Source organism: Rhinopithecus roxellana, chromosome 4, assembly GCF_007565055.1.
Source record: "Rhinopithecus roxellana isolate Shanxi Qingling chromosome 4, ASM756505v1, whole genome shotgun sequence".
Taxonomy (NCBI): domain Eukaryota; kingdom Metazoa; phylum Chordata; class Mammalia; order Primates; family Cercopithecidae; genus Rhinopithecus; species Rhinopithecus roxellana.
The window spans coordinates 65,569,451-65,584,651 of record NC_044552.1 but is presented as its reverse complement, the minus strand read 5'-3'; the positions used below and the strand labels follow the sequence as shown (position 1 = coordinate 65,584,651).

The window sequence follows — 15,201 nt, the reverse complement described above, 5'->3', positions numbered from 1 at the left end:
TTCAATGTTTCTAACCTAATAGAGAGCTAGCAGCTAGAGAGGAGTGATCCTAGGATGTGGACAGTCTCTCTTGACATTATTGTGTATCCTATCTGTACCTTGGACACCACGTGGAAAAGCTACAGAGATGCCAATAAGAAGTGAAATTTCGAGACGGGGCTGCTACAAAGTTGTTGTCTCTGTTGGGGTTACTGGGGTGACACCTAGAGAAACAGGAAGGCCCCAGAAAGAAAACAAGTTCACTTTCTCACCTCCAGCCTTGGAGTCTGTAGCCTCCCTTTTGGCAAGGCTTATCCATAGGGTCAAGTGGTAAAACTGCAATGTGATTAAGAGTCTTACTTCCTGTATCACAAAGGGGATTAAAGAAAGGATTAAAAGAGCAGCTATAATACGTTTTCCCGTCTAGAGTCTTACTTTCGTTAAGTTCGTTAGTTAGCCCGTAGTTCAAAACTGACGTCCTCCGAGCCGGATTCGAACCAGCGACCTAAGGATCCCTCGATGTTTAAGTGAGCCTACAGTCCTCCGCTCTACCAACTGAGCTATCGAAGGACACGTAGCTTTTTGTTTTCTAGAATTCCTAAATACGTGTCCTGAAAGTTTCTGGGTCTTCAAGTCTTGTTGCATTAAGGAGACTCAGTTTTAATTATATTGATACTCATTTTTTAAACTACAATCGGTTTTAACGCAGTTTTTTCAGAACACTGGAAGTATTCGGTATAATGAATCCATTTGTTCTGCGTATCAAAATACCTGAGACTGGGTAATTTATAAAGAGTAGAGGCCAGGTGCTCTGGTTCGCAACTGTAATCCTAGCACTTTAGGAGGCCATGGTGGGTGGATCACTTGAGGTCACAAGTTCAAAACCAGCCTGGCCAACACGGTGAAAACCCATCTCTACTAAAAATACAAAAATTAGCTGGGTATGGTGGTTCACACCTATAGTCCCAGCTACTGGGCAGGCTAAGGCAGGAGACACCGGGAGGCAGAGGCTGCAGTGAGCCAAGGTTGCACCACTGCACTCCAGCCTGGGTGACAGAGTGAGATTCCATCTCAAATAAATAAATAAATAAATAAATAAATAAAGTAGAAATGTATTGCTCACGGTTCTGGAGGCTGGGAAGTCCAAGATCAAGGGACCAGCAGATTCAGTGTCTGGTGAGACCTGCTTTCTGCTTCCAAGATAGCACCTATGTTTGTGTCCTCACATGGCAGAAGAAATGGAGGGCAAAAGGAAGAAACATTGTGTTCTCATATGGCAGAAGAAAGAGAAGGCCCCCCACAAAAAAGAAATGGCATAGATCTGATGGCCAAATGGCTTCCTAAAGTCCCCACGTCTTAACACTATCATATTGGGTCTTAGATTTCAGTATAATGAATTTTGGAAGGACACAGACATTCAAACTCTAGCAGGCTGCTGTGACAAAAATACCACAGACTGGGTGGCTTAAAACAACAGAAATTTATTTTCTCACAGTTCTGGAGACTGGGAAGTCCAAGATTAAGTTGCTAACTGATTTGGTTCTTGGTAAGGGCTCACTTCCTGTCTTGCAGACGGACATCTTATTGCTGTGTCTTCACATGGTTTGAGTACTCTGTCTCCTCTTATAAGGAAACTAATCTTAGGGATCAAGGCCCATCCCTATGACCTTATTTAAACTTAACTACTTCCTTACTCCAACTAAGTCACTTTAAGGGTTCAGGATTCAACACAGAATTTTAAGGAAACACAATTCAGTCCATAGCAGTGGGTTTGGAGTTGAGAGTCAATAGTTTAACTACTGCTAACAACTGTTAAAACTTCCATGTGAACTTTAAGATATTCTTTTATTTTTCTTTTTTTTTTTTTTTGAGAAAGCGGCTCAGTCCGTCACTCTGTCGTGCAGGCTGGAGTGCAGAGGCATGATCACAGTTCTGCAACTTCACCCTCCTCAGATGATCCTCCCACCTCAGCTTCCCTAGTAGCTGGGACTACTACAGGCACATGCTACCAAGCCCAGCTAATTTTTGTACTTTTTGTAGAGATGGGGTTTCTTGACCTTAATTTACTTCTGTGGAAGCTAAGAAGTTGTAAAATTTGATACCTAATCCAATGTTGCTGGAAACCAGAACTCCCAATTCAAAAGCCCTAGGCAAACCAATTGCTCCCAGTTTGCAGTCATGCCAACACACAACCCATGGATCTGAACTATGGGATTGGGCTAATTTTCTTTCACCTCATTTCCACACCTGCACTGCTAATAGAGTCATAGAAAATAAACAGAAAAGAGTAAGGGGAGGCCAAACTGACTGGATAAATTCTGTCCAGGGTGGAAGGAGAAAGCACCTAGGTGGTGTGAGCCTCAAAGCAAGGCTGACTTTGAGCCAAGTTCCGAGATGAATGGTGGGTTTCTACACACACTTAGAACATCTGGTTTTTTGTTTGTTTATTGAGAGGGTCTCGCTCTGTCACCCAGGCTGGAGGGCAGTGGTGCAATCTCTGCTCACTGCAACCTCTGCCTCTCAGGTTCAAGCAATTCTCCTGCATCAGCCTCCCAAGTAGCCAAGATTACAGGTACCCACCATGGCCCACAGCTGATTTTTGTATTTTTAGTAGAGACAGAGTTTCGCCATGTTGGTCTCAGGCTGGTCTCGAACTCCTGACCTCAAATGATCCAGCCACCTCCCAAAGAGCTGGGATTACAGGAGTGAGCCACTGCGCCTGGCAATATCTGAGTTTTTAACTCTCTTGTCTAAAATGGTGGGGGCAGGAAATTGGGAGGTCTTCTTTCCACAGAGTTATCCACTTTGTCAGCCATGATTGCAATGAAAAAGCAAAAGAGAAGAGCAAGTACTAAAGGTTGTCTTAAGGTCTTTAAAAGACCTGTTATGTCCTGAGCAGCACAGTCACTTTCTTACATAAGATATTTTGTCTTCTCCATTTTCAATTTTTAGCATCTTGCCCCAATTTCATTGAGACTAGAAAATAAAAAAAATAAGTTTCTAATGATGGAATTTCTGGAAAAGAAGCAGTTGAAGGTGCAGATGTTGGGTGACAGCTTTCGTATGGCTTTTCTGAGAGTGATGGGCCTCTAGCAATGCCCAACGGATCCTCCTTTTCCCAACTAGCTTCTGCTGAACAGTACCTAGCACCTAGCACCTGGCACAGTACCTGGTACTCAGTAGGCCCAGAAGAAAAAGTGGCAACTAAAGCATTTGTCTTTGTGCACTCTGCCTCTAAGTCTGCAGCCATAAGTATACTCGCTTCTCTTGCTAATATTTACCTTAGAAAAATAATTTGTACACCCCTTGATCGAAATCAGGACTACAGAAACTAGAATAGAGAAATCAAATGGGACGCACGCCCCCTCGTGGCCACAGGTCCTCCGGCGGTGACAAAGCCAGACAAAAAGTGGATTTTTTTTTCTTTTTCTTTTTGAGAGGGAGTCTTACTACTCTGTCGCCCAGGCTGGAATGCAGTGGTGCGAACTCAGCTTATTGCAAGCTCTTCCTCCTGGGTTCAAGCGATTCTACTGCTTCAGCCTCCCGAGCAGCTGGGATTACAGGCGTGCGCCACCATGCCCGGCTAGTTTTTTGTGTTTTTAGTGGAGACGGGGGGGGTTTCACCATATTGGCAGGCTGGTCACGAACTCCTAATCTCAAGTGATCCACCCGCCTCGGCCTCCCAAAGTGCTGGGATTACAGGCGTGAACCACCGCTCCCGACTTTAAGGGACATTTGTAGATCTATAAAGACGCTGGATAATCTGTTTCTGGAACCAGATGAATAGATGACAATTTTAGGGGTGCGGAGAGTGGTAGAAACTATTGGTTAGGCCAAGGCCGAACCTCATTGCTTGAAAAACTTGATTTTCCCTTCTGGCTGCATCCTCAATTTGCTTCCAGTTTCCGGTTTCCGTAGATGTGATTCCAGTGTTAAACTCTTCCCGGATCCCCAAGACAGCTGTTTCTAAGGACTCTGACTCCCTGGTTCACCTGCACTCCGTGGTCTCCTCCCGACGGGATCCGACATGGTAAAACAGATTATAGATGGCGCTGAGGGGCAGAAGTCATGCTGAGGCTCTTTAGTTACCATTGATATACAGTTCTTCATTTTTTTCCTATTGGCTAACGACGAAAGTCAATTGAAATAGCAGCGAGTCCTGAATTACTTCCAGATATCAAAGAGGGTAAAGGATGTAAATGCTACTTTTCCACGAGGGGAATTAGCTCAAATGGTAGAGCGCTCGCTTAGCATGCGAGAGGTAGCGGGATCGATGCCCGCATTCTCCAGTTTTATGTAGTTTCCTCTCCCACCTTACCCTTTGGCCTTTACTCCTATCTTTCCATGAATGTCTTGCTGACTCATAAACAGCTAACAACACACTCCCATATCATAATGGGGGTGGTCTTTCCTTCAAGCTCAAGATTCCCTCACCACCTAGTCCTCAGACTGTTCTATCGTAGACAGAGCTGGGTTCTTTGGAATTTCTCTCACGGTTTTCAGTTCTGAACGTTGGTCTCTGCCAGGTGCATTGGCAAATCTAATATGCACTTCGATCATTTATGTATTACATTTTTATCAGAGCAGACTGAGGACATATTACAAATTTTTTTCTTTTCTTTTTCTTTTCCTTTTTTTTTTTTTTTTGAGACAGACTTGACATATTACAAATTTTTTTCTTTCCTTTTTCTTTTCCTTTTTTTTTTTTTTTTTTTTTTTTTTTGAGACGGACTTACTCTGTCGCCCAGTCTGGAGTGCAGTGGCACGATCTCGGCTCACTGCAACCTCCGCTTCCCGGGTTCAAGCGATTCTTGTGCCTCAGCCTCCGGAGTAGCTGGGATTACAGCTGTGAGCCACCACACCCGGAATATTTTTAGTAGACACGGGGTTTCACCATATTGGCCAGGCTGGTCTTGAACTCCTAACCTCTAGTGATCCACCCGCCTCGGCCTCCCACAGGGCTGGGATTACAGGAGTGGGCCACCGCGCCTGGCCCTGTATTACAAATTTTAAGAGATTTTTAAAATTACATTTTTATTCTTAGAATCGATTTCCTACATGTCCGACCTATTGAGGACCACCTCGAGTTGTTACAACTGTAACAAATGCACTCCCATTATCTCAATAAAATGGATGGGCGGGGCGTGGTGGCTCACATCTGTAATCCCAGCACTTTGGGAGGCCGAGACCAGCCTGGCAACATGGTGAAACCCCGTCCTTTACTAAAAATACAAAAATTAGCCGGGCTTGGTGGTGCATGAATCCCAACAAAAATTAGCCAGGCGTGGTGGCGCATGTCCTGTAATCCCAGCTACTCGGGAGGCTGACCCAGGAGAATGGCTTGAAACCGGAAGGCAGAGGTTGCGGTGAGCCGAGATCGCGCCACTGCACTCCAGCCTGGGCGACAGAGCGAGACTCCGTCTCAAAAAAAATAAACAAAATAAAATGAGGGAGAGCCAAAGATATGTAGGTATGTTTGAAGGTTTTTGTTTTGTTTTGTTTTGTTTTGACATTCACTCTTCCTCTTCTGAAGTAATCTTGCTATAACTTGCCGGAGGGTGGGGGTGGGGGGTCTTCTGATGTTACTGGTGCTGGCATATGGGAGGAGAATTGTAACAGAGAATCTATCTGGACCGAAATCTATTGTGCCTTGGCAAGAAGCTTAGTTCAGGACTATTTAATAAATGTCGCATTCAAGGCCCAAACATTACCTTTCAAAATACCTATTTTTTGTTTTGTTTTGTTTTCTGGCTGGGTGCGGTGGCTCGCGCCTGTAATTCCAGCACTTTGGGAGGACGAGGCAGGTGGATCACCTGAGGTCAGGAGTTCCAGACCAGCCTGGCCAACATGGTGAAATCCCGTTTCTACTAAAAACACAAAAATTAGCCCGGCGTGGTGGCGGACGCCTGTAATCCTAGCTACTCGGGAGACTGAGGCGGGAGAATCTCTTGAACCCGGAAGGCGGAGCTTGCAGTGAACTGAGATGGAGCCACTGCACTCCAGGCTGGGCGACAGAGCGAGACTCCTTCTCAAAAAACAAACAAAAGGCCATTTTTCTTTTGCCCCCAACCAGCTTTCAAAAAGCAAGTTCATGGGGAGCTATCAGTTTAGATCCATCTCTAGCCCTTAATAGGAGTGGCTTCCAATGCGTTTTGGGCAGGGCTCTCCACCCACCACCCTAATTCAATAAGCCTGGGCTTCTGTGTTTTTTATTAGTTTTCCAGGTGGTTCTGATACATATCCAAGTTTGAGAATCATTTTCATAAAAAATAAAAGTTTGGAAACATGGGAAGGCACATACAAGAAATTGCCAGGCACAAAATCCTCAGAAAACGCTTCCTTACTTTGATCTAGACAAAGATATTTGTCATTAAGAACTCTTCCATAGGTACCTGGGATCACATTTTGAGACACAAAAGGGTACAATGGGATTAATATATTGTAATTAGATTGACACAAAATTAGCAAATATGTACCACTGTTATGCCAGATCTCTACTTCGTGAGCTAATTTCCTATATGGGTAGGAAATCCTGTCCATTTTTTCCTGTATGTATTATTTTCTCCTAAAATAATTCGCTTCTACCAGTGTTTTTCAAAACTTGCAGTACATAAAAGTCACCTGGTGAGCTTTTGAAACTACAATACCTGAATCTTACCTCCAAAGAAACCCAAGCATAGATGCGTTGTAAAATCTCTCCAGGTGATTCTAGTATCTACCACATAGTCTCAGCTAGGGTCGAAAGCCACCACCTTGACAATTAAAAGGAGAAGGGCGAATAGACTCCCTGAATGTCATCCTGGCTTCAGATGTGTAGGGTTCAGACGCTAGTGGTTCAGCACGTAACTCTCAAGGATTCAGAACTTTGAACACCAGGGGACGCGCGTGCCCCACCAATTACCAGTTGCTCCGAGTAATTCCCACCAGCCACCCCTTTCCCCAGGCTGTGGATCCGGGGTTAAGGGGTGGAGAGGCCTCTGTGGATCTCTAGCCCAGTGGACCAGTGTCTGATTCACTTCCTCAGTGCCCAGGACTTCTAAGAGAGTTGGATTATATGAATTATAGGGATGAAGTCTTGATGGCGCGTGTTAAAAATTATTACGGAGAATAATAAAACATTAAAGAGATTCATTGCACATCCAGAATAGTTTTATAATAGATTCTCATCGAGGATATGTATAAGTGAAATACTCATTTCTGAGAATGATTCTTAAAATTTATACGCCAGAAAAAAAACCTATGAATTCCTTCGAGCCGGATTCGAACCAGCGACCTAAGGATGTCTAAGGAAATATCCAACTACAGTCCTCCGCTCTACCAACTGAGCTATCGAAGGATTCACGTAACTTTCACTCTCTGCTGGGGATGCCATCTCTGCTCGAGGTTGGGCAATCGTGGCCGTTTGCCGTCCTATTTACCTATGTTGTTGATACTCTTTTTGACATCCAGTACCCCTTCGGAATTGATTGATATTCAGAGGCCCTTTTCTCTGAAACAGGGAGAAAACAGGAGCACCACTCTCACTGGTTTACAAAAAGAAACATAAAATGTTAAGGAGGCACAAGGAACTGATAAGAATTTAGCAATGACCATCTTCTGTTGTGATGAATGCATTATATAACCAATTTTAATCTCTACCTAAAAATAGAATTTGAAACACTTTAACACTGCAATTTTAATGAGATTTTATTGAGATAATTGACAGGAGGAGGAGAAGGAAGAGCAGGCTAAATAATGCAACTTCGAACGCACACTAATTTTTTTTTTTTTTTTTTTTTTTTTTTTTTTTTTTTTTTTTTTTTTTTTTGTTGAGTCTCGCTCTGTCGCCCGGACTGGAGTGCAGTGGCGCGATATCAGCTCACTGCAACCTCCACTTCCCAGGTTCAAGCGATTCTCCCGTTCTCCCGCCTCAGTCTCCGAACAGCTGGGATTACAAGCGCAAGCCACCACGCCTGGCTAATTTTTGTATTTTTAGTAGAGATTTGATTTTGCCATGTTGGCCAGTCTGGTCTCGAACTCTTGGCCTCAAGTGATCCATCTGCTTTGGCCTCCCAAAGTCCTAGCATCATAGGCGTGAGCCCACAGCAGCTGGCCATCACATTAATTCTTAACTCAGCAAAAACCTATCCATGGGGGTGCTAAAATGATACATTTTTAAATGATCAACTTTAACACAAGGTAATATCATTTCAAATATTAGTTTTGCAAAGTATAAAGTTCTTGTCTAGTTTTCTATGACTCTGAAGCTCAGAATAGCTATTATCCTCCCTCATTAACGAAGAAATCCACTTGTGGAATCTGGCATCGGAAATCTCTTTCATTATGGCCTGGCGTGTTGACTCACCTCTGTAATCCCAGGACTTTGGCAGGCCGAGATGGGGAGATCACTCGAGGTCAGGAGTTCGAGACCAACCTGGCCAAAATGGTGAAACTCACGTCTCTGTTAAAACTACAAAAATCAGCTGGGCATGGTGGTGGGCTCCTGTAATCCCAGCTACTCGGGAGGCTGAGGCAGGGGTATCGCTGGAACCCAGGAAGCTGAGGTTGCAGTGAGCAGAAATGTTGCCATTGCACTCCAGCTGCTGGACAGAGCAAGACTCCCTCTCAAAAAAACAAACCAAAAAAAAAAAAAAAAAAAAAAAAGAAAGAAAGAAAGAAAGAAAAAGGAAAAGAAATCTGTTTCATTCTTTTTCATGTTCCATTAAAGATAATTACCTCGTCATGTAATACAACATGCACAGGGCAATGATCCTTCTTGTGCAGGTAGTCCATTGAGCCCAATGTTCACTCCTTTATGGCACACAGATTTATTTTTTCTTTTCTGAACAAGAATTGAAAGCACATTTAACTTGGCCATTAATCTCCTCAAGTCCATGAAACATTCATTTGAGTGGGGCGAGTCTGGATGAATTAAACGTAATGTTTTATCTCCTCTCCAACCTCAATTGACTGAATAAGTTATCCTATTTCATAGATGTATTTACTGCATTTGGTCAAAATACACTTTTCAAACGGTTAAATGCATGATTATTATATGAATATGAAATAAACACTTGCCAAAGGTTTAATTCACTAATGAGGGAATCATCAAGATGGTAAAACCGATTCAAAGAATTTATTGATAGTCACTGAAAGAAGCAATGCTGTAAATTAACATTGCTAAGTGAGATAGAGAACTAGAAACTGCCCCATAGGGCAATACAACTGTTACTGTTTCTACAGGACGGAAAATAACTAAATATCAGACGAAGTTCATTTGCATCATCACAGTTGTCTATAGGTTAACGACGGTCCCTTACAAAGCTGAAAAAATACCCTAATCAATAAATAGTAAACTAGTCCAGGCTTGGTGGCTCAGGCCTGTAATCCCAGTAGTTTGGGAGCCTGAGGCAGGTAAGTCGCTTGAGACCAGCAGTTCGAGATCAGCCATGGCCAACATGGTGATAATCCTGTTTCTACAAAAAATACAAAAATTAGCCGGGAGTAGTGGTCGGGCGCCTGTAGGCCCAGCTACTGGGACTGGCTGAAGAGGGAGGATCCCATGAGCCCAGGAGTTTGAGGCCACAGTAAGCTATGATTGTTTCACTGCACACTGCAGCCTGAGCGACAGAGCCAGACCCTGTCTCAAAAATAAATAGTAAGCCAAAACAATGCTACATACTCGTGGAGCAGGTAATTTCTCTAATGGAGCAATTTTGCCCTCACAAGGGTCATCTGACAATGTAAGAAGACATTTTTAATTGTTGTGACTGAGGAACATAGTAGGTAAATAGCTGTGACTGAGGAATATAGTAGGTAAAGAACAGGAATGCTAGTAAACATCCTGTAATGCATAGAACAGCCCCCACAACAAAGAATTATAGTACCTAGTCCAAAATGTCAATAGCGCTCTATTGCAACTCTGCTCTAGAGAATGAAAATAAGATAATCCTGGGCCTGCAGTTTTCTAATTGGCTCCCCTTGTCCAGATTGGTCCTCTCAGTTCTGTTCTCCACACAAAATGCCAGCAAGTTCTCACTGAGAGGTGTCTGAGGTCCATAAGATTGGCACCATTAAAAGAAGTTCAGGGCGAGCGCGGCGGCTCACGTCTGTAATCCCCAGCACTTTGGAAGGCCGAGGCGGGTGGATCACCCGAGGTCAGGAGTTCAAGACCAGCCTGGCTAATATGGCGAGACCCTGTCTCTACTAAAAATACAAAAATTAGCTGGGCATGTTGGCGGGCGCCTGTAATCCCATCTACTCAGGAGGCTGAGGCAGGAGAATCGCTTAAACCAGGGAGACGGGGGTTGCGGTGAGCCGAGATCCTGCCATTGCACTCCAGCCTGGGCAACAAGAGCGAAATTCCATCTCGGAAAAAAAAAAAAAAAAAAAAAAAAAAAAAAAGTTCCTCCTTCCTGCCACTCTCCCAACAAACCCTTTATTGTGAAAGAAAATAATTGGGTTTCCCCTAAAATAGATTCACAAGAAGGAGCGTGAACACTCATATTAAAAGTCTGACCTACTAACAGAACCACCCAGTGTAAGATAAATGTGATTTATGAAGTCTTCCAAGCACAAGTCCTTCCTGCCTTTGCTTGTGGACTGGGGCTCATACTTGTGTGTAATCCTACATCCGCCCTGAGGCAGGATCCACTCCTTCATTTCTCCAGCGCCAAATTACAGAAAATTCAGACAGAGAAGACAGGCCTGAAGGAAACTTGAGGGACAGAGGAAAGTGATGGGAACAAACGTTAGATTTGAGGGATTATGAGACGGGCATGACAAATTGTATTCTTGTAGGTTAGGAATTATGAGTATCCTATGTATGGCTAAAATTATCTTCTATGTGTTCATTTTCAAAACAAAATATAACCCAATGTGAAAACGGGAAGCTGGAAAGGTTTTGCTTTCCTTTGCTCTCCTTCATAAATAGTATTCTTAGATGCAGGTGGGAGATGAGTCTCCAGTCCCACCTGCCCCTTCCAGCCCCCCACCTCACTCCCGCTGTAGTGCAAGAGAAGAGAGTATCAGTAGCGCCAGAGGCCAGGGCCCAGGGTGGGTGCCCTGGCGTCCGGTTTCATTGACTTGCTAATTGGAAGACTGCAAAGCCTTTCGCACAGGGAAAGGTGAAGAGGGAGTGGCGAGGGGGGCACCCGCGTTGACGAATAGACACACAAAGAAAAAGAAAGCTTCGCAAAGGGTATCTCTGCTCCCGGGTGGTCATTCTGAGCTAAGGGGCTGGGGGCCCGTCGCCCTCTTCCACTTTCTCAGCTTTTTCACCCGCTTTCACTCTATCCGACACGCTTTCTTTCCACTTGTGTTTGGTAGCGGAGCTGATTTTCCGAATGGTAGCCATCCGGAGCTAGCGGCTAGCAAGAGGACAGCAAGCGGACGGCGAGCGCGTTCCGTTGGAGGTTAGGAAAACCAGCGAAATAAAGGTAACCGGAAACTTGCAGTCCTGGACCAACGTCGGGAGCAACGGGTCGCGTGATGGGGAGGAGATCACGTGGTGGCAAGGGTGTGGCCTATTTGTGTTGCCAGGTGCGCAGGCGCAGTTGCCGCCAAGGCTGCAGAACTCCGCGGGTGACATGAAAGGTTGTAGAGTGGCGCTCTGTGCATCTGCGTATTTATAGATCAAATAAGTGTCATTAAAAAAAAATGCGGGCCAGGCGCGGTGGCTCACGCCTGTAATCCCAGCACTTTGGGAGGCCCAGGCGAGCGGATCACCAGGTCAGGAGATCGAGACCATCCTGGCTAACACGGTGAAACCCCCCTCTCTACTAAAAATACAAAAAATTAGCCGGGCGTGGTGGCGGGCGCCTGTAGTCCCAGCTACTCGGGAGGCTGAGCTACTCGAGAGGCTGAGACAGGAGAATGGCGTGAACCCAGGAGGCGGGGCTTGCAGTGAGCCAAGATCGCGCCGCTGCATTCCAGCCTGGGCGACAGAGCGAGACTCCGTCTCAAAAAATATATAAATACACACATATATACATACATACAGCCCATGTTGCAAAGTAACATAAGGTTAATTCGCAGTTTTCCATTCATTCATTCGGTAAATGTTTACTGCGTACCTGCTGCGGGCTGGTGGAAGAGGCCCTGGGTTCTTTGCGAGCGCGTGGTCCCTTGAGGGTGAGGAAATCGGACCACCGACCCCCACGTGTAGGGGAGGACGTGGTGCAGCAGCGCCAGATAAAGCCGGAGGAACCCCAAGTGGAGGCCGCTTGGTTCCTTCGGGAGTGAGTGAAGAACCAATTTCTGTTGCATGTGTTTCAACAGTAACTGAACTAATTGTGTACATAGACCCTTTTGAACACAATTTAAAAGTAAATAATGAATTTTGGTAGTAAAAGTTACAGCAACATGACGGGCTATTTACTCGTATGTGTGATGTAATGGAAAGAACACAGACAGGCGTTTTAGCCACTTCAATGTCCCACAAGTAGTATGACTTCCCTAACTTCCTCATGCCTTATGCAAAATGGAGATGATGATAATGAAGATAATACAGATCCTAAGGGGGTAGTTGTGAATATCAAAATGAAACAGAATTCATTTCTCAGAGTGTGCTGTCTACTGCCTTACTCCCACAGGCTCAAACAGGGGAACCCACAGAGGGTACTTGGAAAGCCTTTTAGCTGGGCCTTATCTTTGGTTAAATTAGAGTATAAAGAATTCAAGAATAACACCATAGGAAGCATATGAGTAATAACGTAATCATTAAAACAAGTCCCAAACAGTACCACAAAAAAAGCTAAGTACACAAGAATTTAGACTATGTAAGAGATCAGATTTGGTTGAGATTAATTAAGGAAAGCCTCGGAGATGGAGTTATAGTCCTTACAGAGGATTTTTTTTTTCTTTTTTTGAGACAGGGTCTCACTGTGTTGTTAATGCTGGGGTGCAGTGGTCCAGGCTGGTGTGCAGTGGTGGGATCAGAGCTCATTGAAGTATTGAACTCCTAGGCTCAAGGGATCCTCTCCCCTCAGCCTCCTGAGCAGCTAGGATTAAGGCACATATCATCATGCCCAGCTAATGGGCTGTTTTATTTTGTTTTTGTATTTTTGTAGAGACTCAGTATGTCGAATCGTAGGTCTCACTATGTTGCCCTTGCTTAGATAGGAATTTTGAAGGAAGTGATTGATCAGAAGCACTTTTATTTTTTCCCCAAGAAGGAGTCTTGCTCAGTCACCGAGGCTGGAGTGAGTCACCGCACCCTGCCCAGAATCACTTTTGACAAAAGTTAGTAGTGACATTTTGAATAGATTCCTGACAAAAGTTAAGTAGAGACATTTTGAATCCATCCCAGGATTATGTATGTGTGAGCAAGATCTAAATGTTACTTGATTTTTTTATTTGTGTATTTTACATTGATCTTGGTAGTCAAAGGAGTGAACATTTCAGCTGTTGTAATTTTGAGAATAAAAGTACTAAAAGGAAGCAATATGTGCAGTGGCCCAGTCTTGGCTCACTGCAACCTCCGCCTCCCAAGTTCAAACGATTCTTCTGCCTCAGCCTCCCTAGTAGCTGGGATTACAAGCGCCCGCCACCGTGCCCAGCTAATTTTTGTATTTTGGGTAGAGACAGGGTTTCACCATGTTGGCCAGGCTGGTCTCGAAATCCTGACCTCGTGATCAACCCACCTCAGCCTCCCAAACTGCTGGGATTATAGGCGTGAACCACTGTGTCTGGCCAGAATCACTTTAAAAAAAAAAAAAAAAGAAAATGGAGATGTGGTCTCACTATGTGGCCCAAGCTGGTCTTGAACTCCTGGGCTCAAGCAATCTTCCCAGCTTGGCCTCCCAAAGTGTTGGGATTACTGGCGTGAGTCACCGCACCCTGCCCAGAATCACTTTTGACAAAAGTTAGTAGTGACATTTTGAATAGATTCCTGACAAAAGTTAAGTAGAGACATTTTGAATCCATCCCAGGATTATGTATGTGTGAGCAAGATCTAAAAGTTACTTGATTTTTTTATTTGTGTATTTTACATTGATCTTGGTAGTCAAAGGAGTGAACATTTCAGCTGTTGTAATTTTGAGAATAAAAGTACTAAAAGGAAGCAATATGTACACAGCAGTGACCTGTATATTCACAGACATGTATTGATCACTGACTATTCCAGGTCCTATGCTAAGTGCTGGGAACACACAGAAACAAGACAGCCTCTGTCCTCAAAATCTGTCAAAATTTAAAAGCTCAAAGAGTAAGTCATGAGTCAGTTATGGAAATAAAGGTTTTTGGCTTTGAAGGTCTGATTCAGAATGCTTGGAATTTGAGTTTGTAGAACCTTTCTGGTTGGTGATTTATACCATACTATAATAAAAGTGTATTTTGCTTATGTAAACATATGTCTTTTGGAAAAAATCCTGGAACTCTCTGAACTCTAGACGCAAGCAATTATGAAAATTAGGAAATATGTGCTGGGACACAGACAGATACTAAAAATGATTACACAAGGCAAAGCTAAATTAATCATACTTGCCAACAACTTCCCTGCTTTAAGATAAATTTCTCCCCTGGTATGCTATATAGATTGATTGCAAATATCTAACATGAAGAATGCCATAAGATGGTTAAAACATGCCTTATACATACCAGCAGACATCAGTATTTTTACAAGCTTTTCAGAGTAAAATTTTATCATTTTTTTCCCTTGAGTTTTTTTTTTAAATTGATTCATAACTTCTCCTTCCCCCATGACTTTTGGTTAAAGGTATTCTATGCTAGAAGTGTAAGATTTTTAAAAAGTAAAAACCAAAAGAGCTAGAAAAGTAGGAAAAGTGAATGGTAAAGTCCGTAAACTTTTACTAGACTTTAGATAACTGTCAGGAAAACATCTAACATTTCAAAGTACCTGATATGTTTAGGCATTACTTATGTAGCCTTCACTAACTGAGGTCTGTCTTGTGTTCAGTTAGCCTTCGAGCACATAATATAGGGCCTTGATTGACTGTGGCAGGGTTTTAATAAATGATAACAGTTATTAATGCCTAATAAAGAAATTTTTGGCTCGGTGCAGTGGCTCATGCCTGTAATCCCAACACTTTGGGAAGCCGAAGCCAGCGGATCACCTGAGGTCAGGAGTTCGAGACCAGCTTGGCCAACATGATGAAACGTTGTCTCTGCTAAAAAATACAAAAATTAGCCGGGCATGGTGTTGTGTGCCCATAATTCCAGCTGCTCAGGAGTCTGAGGCAGGAGAATCGCTTTAACCCGGGAGGTGAAGGTTGCAGTTGAGCC

The 15,201-nt window shown here is 43.8% G+C and overlaps 1 long non-coding RNA gene and 3 other non-coding genes across 4 annotated transcripts; 1 reads left to right on the top strand and 3 right to left on the bottom strand.

Annotated features, from left to right (window-relative positions):
- Window positions 1–456: 456 nt before the first annotated feature.
- TRNAY-GUA lies at window positions 457–549 on the bottom strand. The gene is made up of 2 exons: window positions 513–549; window positions 457–492 (listed from the first exon to the last, which is right to left on the bottom strand). It is a non-coding gene; the product is annotated as a tRNA-Tyr (tRNA).
- An 891-nt stretch (window positions 550–1,440) lies between these two features.
- Window positions 1,441–6,844, bottom strand: LOC104663300. The gene is made up of 2 exons (XR_748122.2): window positions 6,638–6,844; window positions 1,441–4,103 (listed from the first exon to the last, which is right to left on the bottom strand). It is a non-coding gene; the product is annotated as an uncharacterized LOC104663300 (long non-coding RNA).
- TRNAA-AGC lies at window positions 4,196–4,268 on the top strand. The gene has a single exon. It is a non-coding gene; the product is annotated as a tRNA-Ala (tRNA).
- A 380-nt stretch (window positions 6,845–7,224) lies between the features above and the next one.
- TRNAY-GUA lies at window positions 7,225–7,315 on the bottom strand. The gene is given in 2 exon segments: window positions 7,225–7,260; window positions 7,279–7,315. It is a non-coding gene; the product is annotated as a tRNA-Tyr (tRNA).
- Window positions 7,316–15,201: the final 7,886 nt, after the last annotated feature.